Genomic DNA, 16,031 nt, shown 5'->3' with positions numbered 1-16,031 from the left:
TTCTCAAGTGTCCTCCCACAGTCCAATAACCTCTGGCCGAGGTGCCTTTATTAAAGTCAGTGAGAATTAGAGGATTTAGGTGGTTCCTATTTTATAATACAGTGTAGTCTTGGTAACCACATTTGTCCATTCATAAGACAGAAAATAATCCAGACATATGGATAGTGTCTGCTGAAAAGTTGCTGGGAGCTTTATGCCTGTATCCCCCAAATGTGGATCCTGGGAAATGCTGATTGAATGTGGTTCTCTTGGATTCAGTTGCTTGAACAACTGTCTAATTACTTGAAGCCACAGAAATGAACAGACCTTAAATTAGGCAGGGCCAATGAGTGAGGTGGCAAAATGTGAAACGAGGGGAAAAAAAGGTCTGTTTCTGCCGTGGACAGTCTAGAATTTGATTAAAAGTGGACTTTCCCTTTTAAGGGACAGCAGCCTGAGGTGACCTCTAAAAATGGTTCACTATTCACCTGACCCAGAAAACCCCACAAAACCATGGAAGTCAAGATGTTCAAATCTTCATGTTCACTTTAAGAACACTCGTGAAACTGCCCAGGCCATTAAGGGTATGCATATCCAAAAAGCCACCAAGTATGTGAAGGATGTCACTTCAAAGAAGCAATGTGTGCCATTCCGTCGTTACGATGGTGGAGCTGGTAGGTGTGCCCAGGCCAAACAGTGGGGCTGGATGCAGGGTCGGTGACCCAAAAAGAGTGCTGAATTTTTACTGCACATGCTCAAAAATGCAGAGAGTAATGCTGAACTTAAGGGCTTAGACGTAGATTCTCTGGTCATTGAGCACATCCAGGTGAACAAAGCCGCCAAGATGCGGCACTGGACTTACAGAGATCATGGTTGGATCAACCCATACATGAGCTCTCTCTGCCACATTGAGATGATCCTTACAGAAAAAGAAGTTTGTTCCTAAACCAGAAGAGGACGTTGCACAGAAGAAAAAGATATGCTAGAAGAAACTGAAGAAACAAAAACTTATGGCCTGGGAATAAATGCCACAAAAAATAAATGCAAATAAAAGTAAAAAAAGTGGACATTCCATCTCTGTGACCTTCGGCAATATATCTAAGCTCTGTGAGCCTCAGTTTTCACTGGTGGCTATCCCTTTGCTATCTATAAATCTGAGGTAATGTTTCCTCCAAAGGGTAGTTGTCAGGTTTAAATGGACTATATATGGAAAGTGCTTAACACAGTGCTTGGCATATGGTAGCTGCTTACTTGGCCCGTATCCTTTGCCCCTGCTTGTCTCTGAGGTTTATCCTTACATGGAAAAAACAGGAAGGATGAAGGTTTCTTAGGTTAAGTAAACTGAATTAATTGGCTTTTATGTATTTCTCATCTATGATTGATCACCCCCCTCCCACCCACCCCCCCGCCCCCTGGGAACCGGGTTGGAAACCTGTTTTCCTCCACCCTCAGGGAATGCTTATCAGTGATGAGGGCAAAGGTAATATGATACCTGCAGAGAGGAAGCTAATTTTAGATATTCTTCTTTCAACAAATCTTTCAGTTACACACAAGCAAAATTACTATCAAATAGAAAAATGGAATTATTTGACTTCTTTCACCCATGTTGCTTTGTTGGTGGAGTTCCTAATATGCATTTTTCTTGTTTAAATTGTTGTTTTTCATGTAGAAAGAAAGAAGCAGGCTCAAAGAGATTGTAATTGTTCCCCCTAATAACTGTGAACTGTTTGTACTTAGGAGAGAAAAAGTTTTGTTTTTCACCTCATAATGGAGGTTGATGGTTGAAAGAATGATCCTATCCTCAGAGTCTCTCTAAATGTTCTATAATTTGACATAGTTTAGTTCAACAAGCATCAGTTGAGTTCCAACTGCTTGTCAGGCATTATGTTGGCACCATTCACTCAGAGACGCCAGCTGTGGTACCCAGATCTCCAGTCTGGTAGCCCTTGCGGAATAGGGTGGCCAGGGAGAGGAGGGTTGCCAGCTGATCTGAAAGAACTGGTGAGAGGGGAACCCTCAGGCCAAGGTTCTCCACCACAAGCTTCAGAGCTTCTTCAGACCACAAGTCCATCAGATCTTGAGCACCTTCAGGTCAGGATCCAGATCTGCTCATCCTTACGTCCACAGGGCACCTTCTGTGCTAAGTGATCAGGAGAAGAAGGGAGTGAGGAGGCCAAGTGACCTTTTCTTTCTGCACTCTTAAAAATGAAAATATTCCAAATAAAGTATGGCTCTGTGCCATTGTCAGTCAATTTTCAGCCTCATCTTAGGAGAGGCAGTGCAGTACATTGGTTAAAAGTCTGGGCTCTGTAGTTAGATTACCTGGGCTTATGTCCCATCTCTACAGCTTATCAGTTGTGTGACCTTGGGCAAGTTGTTCAATCACTCTAGGCCCTACTTTCCTTATCTATAAACTGGGGTTATTAATATTATCTACCTCATTGATTGTTAAAGGACTCATTGAGCTAATACACATTGTTCAAGGTCGTCAGGCACAGACAGCATGTCTTATTTAACACTGAAACCCCAGAATCCAGCACAGTGCCTGGTACGTTGGAGGAGCATATGGAATGAACAAGTCTAATACACAGGCTGGTATAGCAGTAAGTGACTGACAAAGCACTCATAAGGGATATGGGCAGGCTAGGTGTCATCTTTTACAAATGAGGAAACCAGCAAACTGAAAGGTAGAGTGACTTGCAAGAGAAACACAGCTATAAATGATATAAATGACACACCTGGTTAATGCTCCTGACTCTATCTCTAGCCCTCTGCTCTTCCCACTATCTGACTCTCGATCCTATACAGGTTTTGTGAATATCCACCTGAAAAAATATCCACCTGAAAAAAATGAACACACATAACTTGTTTAGCTCTCTGAAAAAAAATGAATCTTACTGTAAATATCCTCAAATAGTAACTTCAAGTTAAAACTTGAAGTTTGGAAAGTTTCTATTTTGGGGTGTGGGGAGGAAAGCAGAGGATATTTTTTGTGAGAATGCAGAAGTTCTTTCAAAGTGAGAAAGTAACAGAGAATCATAAAGGAAAATTTTGATAGATTGTATTACATAAATATTTAAAATACTTATGTATAAAAAGTCATAATTAAATTAAAAGGAAAATAAACTAAAAAATATTGTAGCAAGTATGCCAGTTGGTTAAAAGTTTCAATATCTAAAGAGCTCATAGAATTTAAAACCATGGCTTCAAAAAATTGGGCAAAGGCTATAACACTTTTCAAATGAGGAAAAGCACATGGTTGGTGAACATATACAAACATTTTGACTCGACAAAAGAAGTAAGAATTTTTAGAATGATATACCAGTTTGTTGATCAAGAATACTAAGACTTTAAAGATAATGAAGATGGAGTAAGGAAGTGGCTACCCTCTTAACATATTGTCTGGAAAACAATTGCCTTAAAATTGTTGATCACCCTTAACCAAGGATTTCAATTTCTGGAACTCTATCCTAAAGAAATCATCAGAAATATGGTTAAAAACTTATACCCAAATATGTTCTTCACAGTGTTTATTAATGAACCTGAAACACTAGAAGCAACCACTGTGCCCAATAGTCAGGGGATGGCTAAGTCATTTATGGTGGGGGTGAAGCAGCACAGACTAGCAGCTAGAAGCATGGATCTGGAGTCTCACCGCCTCGCTTCAAATCCTGGCTCTGCCAGTTTTTAGCCCTTTAAGCTTAGACACCTCTCCACGTCTCACTTTCCTCATCTATACACTGGGGATGACCAGAGTACCTATCACAATAGGGTAGTTTTGTGACTTAAATGAATTGATATAGGTTTACAATTCGAAAATCCTCAAAGCTTTAAAAACGTAAAGGTTTTTCAGAACTTTATTATCAGGAGAACATGATTGAATAACATAAACTAGCATAACTTTATCCCATTTACGGTGACTATTTTCTACTATTATAATTAAGATTGAATCTTAACTCTTTTTCATAGTTTCACTTTCCTTGTAGAATCTCTAAGGTTCTCTTTATAAATTAATAACCCTCTTGCACATGTGAAAAGACTAATTTTGAGGGCAAAGCTAACTGGAATCAGGTATATCTACTTTGAGCTAATTTCTTGGCCAAGAAACTTTTCCACATCCTCCAGTCCAGGGCTTTCATACTTTAAGATGGGGATATTATTAACTGCAGATTGCTGAGCTCCACCCCCAGAAATTCTGATTAAGTAGGTCTGGAGAGAAGTCACCGTTGTTACAGCTCCCAAGGTGATGCTGGTGATGCTGATCTATGGACTACACATTACGTAGCCCTGCTGTAGTCCGCGCTTTAATTTTTTTTATATACTAAAAGAATAAAGATTTTTATTAAGCATTGTAAGTTGCATTCAGTAGCCTTCAGACACACCACACCACAACCCATCTACAATCGGTCAAACCCAACAGCAGTTCATTCTTGCACAATCCATGAGTTAGGGCAAAACTCCCTTCAACTTACAGTAAGATTCTATTCAGTTCTTGTCACGCCTTAATTTTTTTTATTATTAATTAATTAATTTTTTAACATCTTAATTGAAATATAATTGCTTTACATTGGTGTGTTAGTTTCTGCTTTATAACAAAGTGAATCAGATATACCTATACATATATCCCTATATCTCCTCCCTCTTGCATCTCCCTCCCACTCTCCCTGTCCCATCCCTCTAGGTCATCACAAAGCCCTGAGCTGATCTCCCTGTGCTATGTGGCTGCTTTCCACTAGCTATCCATTTTACATTTATGCCTTAATTTTTAACACCCCTTATGTTGTCCCTTCTTTTTTTTTTTTTTTTTGGCGGTATGCGGGCCTCTCACTGCTGTGGCCTCTCCCGTTGCGGAGCACAGGCTCTGGACGCGCAGGCTCAGCGGCCATGGCTCATGGGCCCAGCCGCCCTGCGGCATGTGGGATATCCCGGACCGGGGCCTGAACCCGTGTCTCCTGCATCAGCAGGCGGACTCTCAACCACTGCGCCACCAGGGAAGCCCTGTCCCTTTTTAATGTGAACATTTTCATTTCTGGAAATCTTCAACTTGCTTTTTATATTCTCATTCTCCTGTCCTCTTATTTCTATGCTGTGCTTTTATGTCCAGCAGTAGTAACATAATAAACTTATCTATCACTTTCCAAAGCACTTGTCATGTACCGATAACTGTGTTAGTGCTTTATTCATATCATTTTTTCACCCTTTCAACAACCCTGAAAAGAGGGCATTATTATTCTAGTTTTAGAGGTGAGAAAACTGAAGTACTAGGACTCCCAGTAAGTGGGAAGAACAATTTACTTTCCATTTTACTGCCCTACCTCTTTCACACAGTGGTACATGTTACCAAGTCTCCAGTGACATGCCTTCTCAGTCCTGTCCCAGCTGCTTAGCTCCCCAGTATGGAACCCCTCACCTCAGAATCTGTCCAGATCCCATCCAGGCCTTCTACGCCAGGAAGCTTTCCTAGCTATACCCTGCCCATAGCCCACAACCCTCTGCATCTTTTGTTATAATCTGGCCATTTATCATATGTGTTTGCATTTCCATACCAAGGGATTTTGTCTTCCTAACTGGACTTGGAACTCCTCGAAGGAAGGGCCCATCCCTTGCATCTCTCGGTCACCCTTGGAATAGCCATGGTGGGAACTGATTGCCTCCTTTATCCCCCTTTCTACTCTTCTCCTTTCCTATCCCCCCAGTCTCTACCTTGTCCTTTCCTAATTTGGTAAAATCAAGCCATATCAATGAGGAGGTGAAAAATAGGCCAGGCTGAACCCTTCTTAATCCCCTTCCCTGCAGTGCAGTTGTGGGTGGTTTGCTGGTGTTTGCCCTGTTGTTCCACAGTATCATGAGAAGGAAGGTTTCCATGCGGCCGTGCACTGGGCAGCAAAGTACCTGCAGTGCCCTTTAACCCTTGGCTCTTCTTGAGGGTTTCCAGACACCCCTCCCCTCCTTTCATATTTCCTCAAATCCCATTTCCTTTGTTTTACTTCCCAGTAAAACAAGAGTTTCAGGCTTCCCTGGTGGCGCAGTGGTTGAGAGTCCGCCTGCGGATGCAGGGGACACAGGTTCGTGCCCCGGTCCGGGAGGATCCCACATGCCGCAGAGCGGCTGGGCCTGTGAGCCATGGCTGCTGAGCCTGCGCGTCCGGAGCCTGTGCTTCACAACGGGAGAGGCCACAACGGTGAGAGGCCCGCGTACCGCAAAAAAAAACCAAAAACGAAAACAAGAGTTTCACTCTCCATCCTTGTCTTCATTCAAGTATATGTCAAGAAGTTCTCACTTGCCCACTCCTAACTTGTACATCTTCGGAGTTACTTCCCCCCTAATGAAACCTCCTAGGGCCAGTACAGTGGGACATATTCACCTGGTCTGTACACTTTGGTTCTTTTCTCCTTTCTCCTCCCCTCCCCTTTCCCCTCCTCTTCCTCCTCTTCTCCCTCCCTTCATTTCTCCCTTCCTCCTTCTGAGGTCATCATTCCTGATATTGCTTGGTTGGTATTATCAACCCACTCTGATAGCTTACACATCTCAGGCCTTGTAAGCTTCCTTTTGTAATTTTCCCAAAACTTATAAGGGGTCTTCAGAGCAACTGGGCCTCGTAGCAAAAGGGTGAGATTTCTGTGTTGCTTTCATTTCCTCCCTGTCCATTAGATGAAAGTATTGGTTGTGTCCGCCTCGTGGAGCTACACTGCTAAACTGACACCTGCACTAGTACATGATTTTAGATTCAATTAGTTTTCTCATTCAGATGGTTTTTTGTGACCCATGGTTATGAACCAGCTCCGTGGTGATCCTGATACTCTCCTTCAGTGTCTCCGGGGCCTCAATTCCTTCCCCTTGGGGCCTCATTCCATTTTCTTGGATGCTTTCAGAGTGAAACCCTAGGAAAAAATGTCTTTCTGAGGACTGCCCTTTACTGTTTCTTTAGTGTTTCCAACGTATTAGGCATGGTGCTAAGCATTTTTTTTTTTTGCAGTACGCGGGCCTCTCACTGTTGTGGCCTCTCCCGTTGTGGAGCACAGGCTTCGGACACGCAGGCTCAGCAGCCATGGCTCACGGGCCTAGCCGCTCCGTGGCATGTGGGATCTTCCCGGACCGGGGCACGAACAAGCATTTTTATACCTTGTTTTGTTTAATCCTGTCAAAAACTTTAGTTAGGTATTATCCCAATATGATGGGGAAACTGAGGTTTAGGAGGTTGACTTGCGTGAGGTCTTGTGGCCAGTAAGTGGAACAGGCTAGATACAAACCTATGTCACATAATTCCAAAGCTCATAGTCAAAATTTAGTTTCTGGGAGCTTTCTTCCATCCTTCAAAAAATGTAATGATTTTGCCAAAAGCTCTCACATACATCACTGTGACAGTATAAATGGGTATGCCCTTTCTGGAGGGCAATTTGGCCATACATATTAAAAGCTTTAAAAATGTTCTTGTCCTTTAATCTAACAATTTCCATGCCTGAATTTATGCTAAGGAAATAATCATTAGTATGTGTAAAGACTTAACCCTAAGGAAGTTCAGGGCAGCAATATTCATAATATGAAAAATTTGAAACAGGCTCCATGTCCAACAGAAAAGAATTGGCTAAATTAAGTATGATACATAGAAACAGTGAAATACCAAGCAGTCATTATAAATTATTTGGAAAAAAGAATATTTGGTGGCATAGAAGTGTGTTCATGATGTAATAAATAACATACTATAGGCTTTCAGATATGTAGCATACATAAAAACTGTGAAGAGTCATGAGATAAAGGAGATAGAATTAAGACTGATTTTTATTTTCTTCTGGAGAAGAAAATTTCCAGATTTTCATATGTAATATGAAAACCTTTTTTCATATGTAATAATTACTTTTTTAATTGACATTGAGGGTTTTTTAATATTTATTTACTTTTTAATTGGAAAAATGGCTGCATGTTCTTTGAACATGCAGTCTTTGTTCACATTTACTAGTGCTCCCATTTTATATTTATAATTTCCCCAACAAACAAGCATTTCTCCAGACACTGAGTTTATCTTTGCAGTTTCTTTTATTTATTTATTTTTTGGTGTAGGTTTTCATTCGTTTTTTCTCATTAGCCCAGTGTGCTTTGGTGTCCTGACCAGGTCGCCTCCCAATTGCCTGTGCCATTGACTCACACTGATCTCCTGCACTCATCACACTGCCTCTCCTTCTTTCAGGACTCAAGGCATCTTTGCAAAGTGCCCTCATTCTTGCCTCAGCTTTTCTTTCTGCTCTCACCACTCTCATCATTTGTCTGCTGCTTGCTTCATCAACCCCTTTGTATTCCCCTTTTCTGTTTCTGTCGGGCCCACCTGTCTGTCTCTTATCTATTTACAGTAAGTCCCCTACATACGAACCTTTAAGTTGCAAACTTTCAAAAATGTGAATGTGCGTTCCATCAACGTCAGGTGGAAGTGAAATTGCAGCTTGCCCTCGGTCCCCTATTGCTGATGATTCTTCAGCTCTACCATCTCCCACCTCCTCTCCCTCCTCCAGTCAGTAATTCTTCTTGCCTGTTCACTCCATGCCAGCCCCCGTATGCCAGGTGTTGTACTGTACTACTGTACTTTTCAAGGTACTGTACTGTGAGATTAAAAATGATTTCTCTATGTTTTGTGTTTGCTTTTTATGTATTATTTGTGTGAAAAGTATTATAAACCTAGTACAGTACTATATAGCTGATTGTGTTAGTTGGGTACCTAGGCTAACTTGGTTGGACTTAAACGAATATGCTCTCAGAATGGAACTCGTTCATGGATAGGGGACTTATTGTCTATTCTCCATTTAGCTGGTAATCCTTGGTCTGATCATTTCAGCCTTTGATCTGGGCCTTCCCTGAAGCATTGTTTCAGGTATTTTAAAACCAAGTTCCAACAAAAAAAAAAAGAATGAATTCAATTCTTTAATGGAAAAAAAAAAAGTCCCACCACACCCTGTCCTGAGAGGGGTGTGGAGTTTTCTGACTCGTGCCTTTTTCTTTAGGACCTAATCAGTTGTAGAAGGAACAGTTTAACCTCAGAAAAATAAAATACTAAAACAAAACATTAATTAGCATTTCCTCTATAAGATATATATATATTATCCCTGACTAACCAAAACAAGAGTTCGTGACAGAGCATTAATTTCCACCTCTGGGAATGAATCCTAAGATGATCTCTGGCAAGTGTTAAAGAAGTATTTGAAACTAGGTTAATTGAAATGTTGTTTGTAATAGTAAAAAAATAAGAACTATCTTAAATGCCCAGCAGTAGATGATTGGCTATGTACATTTGGACTCGTATATACTACTATAAAGTCATTGAATATGATTATTCTGTATTTATAGCAATAAATAAACTGGGTTGCAGACTGGAATGTATAAGAGGATCCCATTTCTGTAAAGTTATACATGTACGTCTGTATAGAGTCAGCAAAAGGAAGTCTCTTGATGATGAACTTTTTGGATGATTTTTAATTTTCTGTTTCTTTTGATTTCTTCTTTATACTTTTCTACATTGCTTGCGTATTTTACAGTTAGCAAATTTTGTTTTTAAACAAAGAAAAATCTTAGTTTTTTTCTTAGTAAATTACATAAATAACTTCAATTTTTGATTATTTATTTTATATTTTCCTACTGTTTACAATGAAAACATCAAACATCCTTTGCCTGGCTTCTTCTTATGAAATCTGTCATTCGTATCAGAGATAAGTTATATTACAGTTTAAAGAATAATAATAAAATGGATACCTGTGTACTTATAATTCAGCTTAAGAAAATTAATTCTTTGGAGCCCGTATGTGCCTCTAGTCAAGTCCTACTCCTTTTTCCAAAGAGGTAACGACTCCCAAATTTGTATTTCACATTCCCTTGCCTTATAGTTTTATGAGATACATATGTTCAGTTCATTATGCTACAACTTGGTGTTACTGTAATGCCCATTGATTCATATGCAATAAGTAAATAAGGGAATTGTGTCAATATACACAGGAGTCACATTGCTTATACAGTATTTTTACCCACATGTAAATGTGCATCACCAAGGAGCAGCAGCTGACACAGAGTACACGGACACAGCTGAATGCAGCAAGCTGTGAACCTCTGTTCCCGAAGCTCGTCCACTCCAAGTTTTTCTCTTGGCTCACTTTGGCCTAATACCCTGTGTGGGAAGTGCTTGTTACACATGCCTTGATCATCAGGCGTTTTGTCCAAAGGCAGCTTCCTCAACCTTTCTTAAACCTTCCCCTAAGAAGCTATCTTCCTCTTTTCTCATATTTTCAGTATTATTTATTTATTAAGAATGCAATGTATGTTGTGATTATACTAATGTGTTTATTAGGGGTTTTATTGGTTTTATTAATACTCTGTTTACGAAATGATATAGCATTTTTTTTCATTTTTTCCATAGGAAAACAGTCCATAGTCTGTTACTTTTTAAATTTTTTTTAACATCTTTATTGGAGTATAATTGCTTTACAATGGTGTGTTAGTTTCTGCTTTATAACAAAATGAATCAGCTATACATATACATATATCCCCGTCTCTCTTCCCTCTTGCATCTCCCTCCCTCCCACCCTCCCTATCCCACCCCTCTAGGTGGTCACAAAGCACCGAGCTGATCTCTCTGTGCTATGCGGCTGCTTCCCACTAGCCATTGGTTTTACATTTGGTAATGTATATATGTACATGCCACTCTCTCACTTTGTCCCAGCTTACCATTCCCCCTCCCTGTGTCCTCAAGTCCATTCTCTAGTAGGTCTGCATCTTTATTTCCATCTTGCCCCTAGGTTCTTCATGACCATTTTTATTTTTTTAGATTCCATATATATGGGTTAGCATATGGTATTTGTTTTTCTCTTTCTGACTTACTTCACTCTGTATGACAGACTGTGGGTCCATCCACTTCACTACAAATAACTCAATTTCATTTCTTTTTATGGCTGGGTAATATTCCATTGTATGTATGTGCCACATCTTCTTTATCCATGCATCTGTCGATGGACACTTAGATTGCTTCCATGTCCTGGCTATTGGAAATAGAGCTGCAATGAACATTGTGGTACATAACTCTTTTTGAATTATGGTTTTTCTCAGGGTATATGCCCAGTAGTGGGATTGCTGGGTCATAGGTAGTTCTATGTTTAGTTTTTTAAGGAACCTCCATACTGTTCTCCATAGTGGCCGTATCAATTTACATTCCCACCAACAGTGCAAGAGGGTTCCCTTTTCTCCATACCCTCTCCAGCATTTGTTTGTAGATTTTTTGATGATGGCCATTCTGACTGGTGTGAGGTGATATCTCACTGTAGTTTTGATTTGCATTTCTCTAATGATTAATGATGTTGAGCATTCTTTCATGTGTTTGTTGGCAATCTGTATATCTTCTTTGGAGAAATGTTTATTTAGGTCTTCTGCCCATTTTTGGATTGGGTTGGGTTTTTTTTTTTTGATATTGAACTTCATGAGCTGCTTGTAAATTTTGGAGAATAATCCTTTGTCAGTTGCTTCATTTGCAAATATTTTCTCCCATTCTGAGTGTTGTCTTTTGGTCTTGTTTGTGGTTTCCTTTGCTGTGCAAAAGCTTTTAAGTCTGTTACTTTTAATGCATGGTTTTGTAGGATGAGAGAGGTTTTTTTTTAAATACATATATTACCTTATGTGAGAAACACCTATGTATCCCTAAACAATGCATTGTTTAATTTGCATTGTTTTGAATTTTGTACAAATGGAGTCATGTTCTTTGCATTCTTCTTCAATGTACAGTTTTTTAAATATTTTATTTGTGAGAGTAATCCATGTTAATGACTATAGCTGTGGCTCATTCATTTTCACTGCTATATAGAATTTCATTGTACAAGTGTTCTAAAATTTATGTATTCTCCTGTCGACCAGCAACTAGTAGTTGCAGTTTCCTGCTGTTGTAAAAATAAAAATGTTGTTATAAATATATATATATATATATATATATATATATTTTTTTTTTTTTTTTTGCAGTACACAGGCCTCTCACTGTTGTGGCCTCTCCTGTTGCGGAGCACAGGCTCCGGACGCACAGGCTCAGCAGCCATGGCTCACGGGCCCAGCCGCTCCGCGGCATGTGCGATCTTCCCGGACCGGGGCACGGACCCGTGTCCCCTGCATCGGCAGGCGGACTCTCAACCACTGCGCCACCAGGGAAGCCCGTTATAAATATTTTTGTACATGACTCCTTGGCATATGTGCAAAAATCTCTAGTGCATTCTACCTAGGGGAGGAAGGGCTGGGCTTAGGGTATGGACATCTTCATGTTTACAAGATAATGTGAAATGGATTTGCAAAGTGATTTTATGAATTCAAACTTCCATCATTAGCGTATGCAACTTCTCATGTATTCATGTCATTGCCAAGAGTTGAGTTGTTGCCAAATTGTTGTGGTTTTAATTTGTTTACAAATGTGTATATATTTCTTTCCTTGTCTACTCATTTTTTCCTCTGTGAAATGTCTTTTGATGTCTTTTGCCCATTGTTTTTCCATTGGGAGGTTTCTATTTTTCTTACAATAGGAATGCTATATATTCTGGATACCACTCCTTTTTCAGTTATATTGTTACAACTATCCTCTTCCTTTTTGCAGCTTATCTTTTCACTTAATAGGGTCTTTTTATGAATGGCAGTTCTTAGTTTAATATAGTTGAATTTATCATCTGTTCTTTTGTTGTTTGTGCTTCTTTTACTTGTTTAAGAAATCTTTCCATATTCGGGGTTATAAAGACGTTCTATATTTTCTCCTAAATTTAAAAAAATTTTGTCTATCACATTTAAACCTTCAAGCCATTTGCAGTTGATTTTTGTGTATGATCTGAGTACAGGTCCAATTCATTTCTTTCCCACATGGTTAACCAGTTGTCCCAATACTGTTATTGCATAGTCTGCCCTTTCTCCTACCAGTACAGATGCCATCTGTCAACGATCACGGTTCCATGTATGCATGAATCTGCTTCTGGGCTCTCTGTTCTGTAATATCTGTCTTCTCTGCCATTATCAACTGTTTTGATTATTCCAGCATAGTATTGTTTTGGCAGCTGGTAGGGTGAGCCTTCCTTCCATGTTCCTCTTCAGGAGTATTGACTATTCTCAGCCTGTTGCTCATCCATATAATTTTAGAAGAAGTTTGTCAAGTTGTGCACATGCAACACACACACCTGCTGTCAAGTACACACACGCACGCACACACAGACACACACCTGTTGAAATTTTTATTAGGATTGCAGTGAATTTATAAATCAGTTTGGGGAGAATGACATCATAACAATATTGAGTCTTACTATCTATGAACACAGTGGAGATCTCCATTTATTTCAATTTTTTCAAAAAGTTTTTCAATAATGTTTGAAATTTTTCCATACAGTTCTTACACATCTTTAGTTCATTCTATTTTTGAGAAACTTACTTTTTTTCTATTTTAAATAGTATCTGTTTACAAAGTATATATTTCTGTTACTGATGATTAATAGAAATGCAGTTGACTTACATAGTATATGTCTGGTAACTTTGCTCATTTCTCTTATTTATTCTAATTATTTGAATGTAGATTCTAAAGTTATCATGTTGTCTATAATCAATGATAATTTTATTTTTTTTCTAAACCTTACACTTATGATATCTTTTCATTATGTTACTAAACTGGCTAAAACCTCTGGGAAAATGTTAAAGAGAAGTGGTGAGGGGGCATCCTTGTCTTCTTCCTGATTTTGAAGGGAAGGCTTTTAACATTTTATCATTACATGTTGTTTTCAGCACCTGTAGCACCAAGTTTCTGTGTATTTTGGAGTACACTTTTCTCATACTTAATTGGAAAGAGCTCAACTCAAGTTTAGCCTTGGAGAAAGGGGCACGATTGCTTGCCTTAGTCTAGATTATTTAGGCTAACGTAGTAGAGAAAGAGGATCCTCCGTGTTGTTCACCCTCAGTTACTAGAGTTTGACATTGGGGTTGGGGGGCAAAGCCCAGCTAATATTCTCTGTACTTGCATTTTCCTCTGAAACCTTGAGGGCAGGATTTGAGTAGTTCTGAGTCCCCAGCCAAAACCACCTCATAATGCAGTGGGTGGGGTATCAGAATTACACATCGTTGGGTCCCACCACAGAGTTTATGACTTGAAAGGTCTAAGTTGGGGCCTGAGAATTTGCATTTCTAAGAAGTTCCCAGGTGATGCGGATGCTGCTGGTTTTGGAATCACACTTTGAAAAACACTGTCCTAATACTGTCTCTTTAAAACATCCCAACACTGGGCAGAACAGAGACAAGGAAACAAAATTATTAAAGTGCCTGAGAAGGAAGGAGGAAAACTCAAGAGAGTGACAGCAGCTACCATGAGTAGCACCCCTGGAGGATGACAGACGGCTACCTCCAAACATGGGAGAATGGAAGGAGAGGGAAATGCAGGAGGAAATGGGAGATTTGGGACAATGAACAATGGAAGGAACTCATGGGAAAGTATGAAGGGAGAACATGAATAACCAAATACATCAGGTAGGGCTGATCATTCAGTTTGCATCCCACAAAGGACACTGAGGGGAACGATAAGAGACCTGTGTAACTTTGGGAAAGAGAAGTAACAGGATGGCCATTTAAGCCATGGTTCCTTGTAAAGATCTGTTCCACATAGAGACAGGCCTCTGCCTAGTAAGACAATAAGTGCTATATAAAACAGAAACCCAAGCCTCAGGAAATGAAACTTAATGCAAATTTCCTATTAAGCAGATAAACTGGATTTATTCTTTTTTTTTTTTGATTTTTAGAATTTTATTTATTTTTTTATACAGCAGATTCTTCTTAGTTATCCATTTTATACATATTAGTGTATATATGTCAATCCCAATCTCCCAATTCATCATACAATGAATTGGATTTATTCTTAAAGTGGAAAAGAAAAGGGGAAGTATTATAAGCAAACAAGGCTTAAAATCACGTTCATCACTTGAGGAGCTGCAATTCCTGCCAGAGACGCTTTGACTTGGGCTCAGGGCCTGCGAGGTGGCAGGAGTGAGACAGGGAGAGTCACTCGAAGAAGAGGAGGTTGGGGCTTTGCCCTGCTGGAGGGAAGGCAATACCAGAGGTGCCAGAGAAAGCCAAAGGCTAACTCTACACAGAGAACTGGAATCATATGGTGCTTTCGAATCTGGGTTTTTACTCATCAACAGTGTGAATAAGCAACTGATAAAAATAAGAAGGGCATGAGTTCTCCACTCCCCTTGCATACCTGCTGCCAGCCACCTCCCTGTCAAGGACTAGCTGGCTCTCTGGGGCACCATGTCTTAAAGCTGCCTCTGGCTTTGATAGTGTACAACATGTCAGAGCTGGAAAGATCTGAAGAGGTGATCCTCACTGGTCCAGCAGGGCCCAGACAGCAGGAGTGACTTGCCAAAATTCAACCAGAGTAACTGCATTCATTCATTTATTTTATTTTACAAATTCGTCATTAGGACTGCTTGATTCAATTTATTGACATATTAAAACATAAAAATCAGTATCCCCATATTTACTGTATAAAATCTGAAAAGCTTGCCTTGGATTTATGTAGTATCTTGCCTCTGGGTAAACTCAAGTAGCTTCATAGGTATAAGTGCATAGAAACCACTGAGAATTATATTCCTAGGAAGGGTTTTGGTGTTTTTTGTTTTCAATGTTTTCAACTTAATTTTAATGATAAAACTCAGCTTCTCAGACTGATACATCAGATCCCACCGGCTCACTGGGGCCCAGATTCTTCTTGCTATGATCACAGAGTGAATGGCAGTGAGGCCTTATGCCCAACATCCAAAGAGAGACTGAAATAGTACCTATGTGTTAAAAGGGAACATTTCATACCTTTTATATTTTTAAGACATTAAGGGGAAAAATGCAAGCATTTTAAAAAAGCTATCAAAAAAGCCTTCTTAAACTAAATGTTTTTCAATTATTTAAAAGCTATGCCTTAAAAAATATTTTTAATCACTCTCCTTTAAAAAAAAAAGATTTATTTATTTATTTATATGGCTGTGCTGGGTCTTTGTTGCGGCGCACGGGATATTCGTTGCAGCATGTGG

General features: G+C 39.6%; 1 pseudogene across 1 annotated transcript; it reads left to right on the top strand.

Moving 5' to 3' along the window:
* The first annotated feature begins 451 nt into the window (after positions 1-451).
* LOC309823334 (large ribosomal subunit protein uL22-like) lies at positions 452-1,004 on the top strand (annotated as a pseudogene). Its single transcript has one exon. The product of its transcript is annotated as a large ribosomal subunit protein uL22-like (transcript).
* Positions 1,005-16,031: the final 15,027 nt, after the last annotated feature.

This window comes from Grampus griseus, assembly GCF_964374135.1.
Source record: "Grampus griseus genome assembly, chromosome: 5".
Classification (NCBI taxonomy): Eukaryota; Metazoa; Chordata; class Mammalia; order Artiodactyla; family Delphinidae; genus Grampus; species Grampus griseus.
This window is presented reverse-complemented; position numbering and strand designations above follow the sequence as displayed.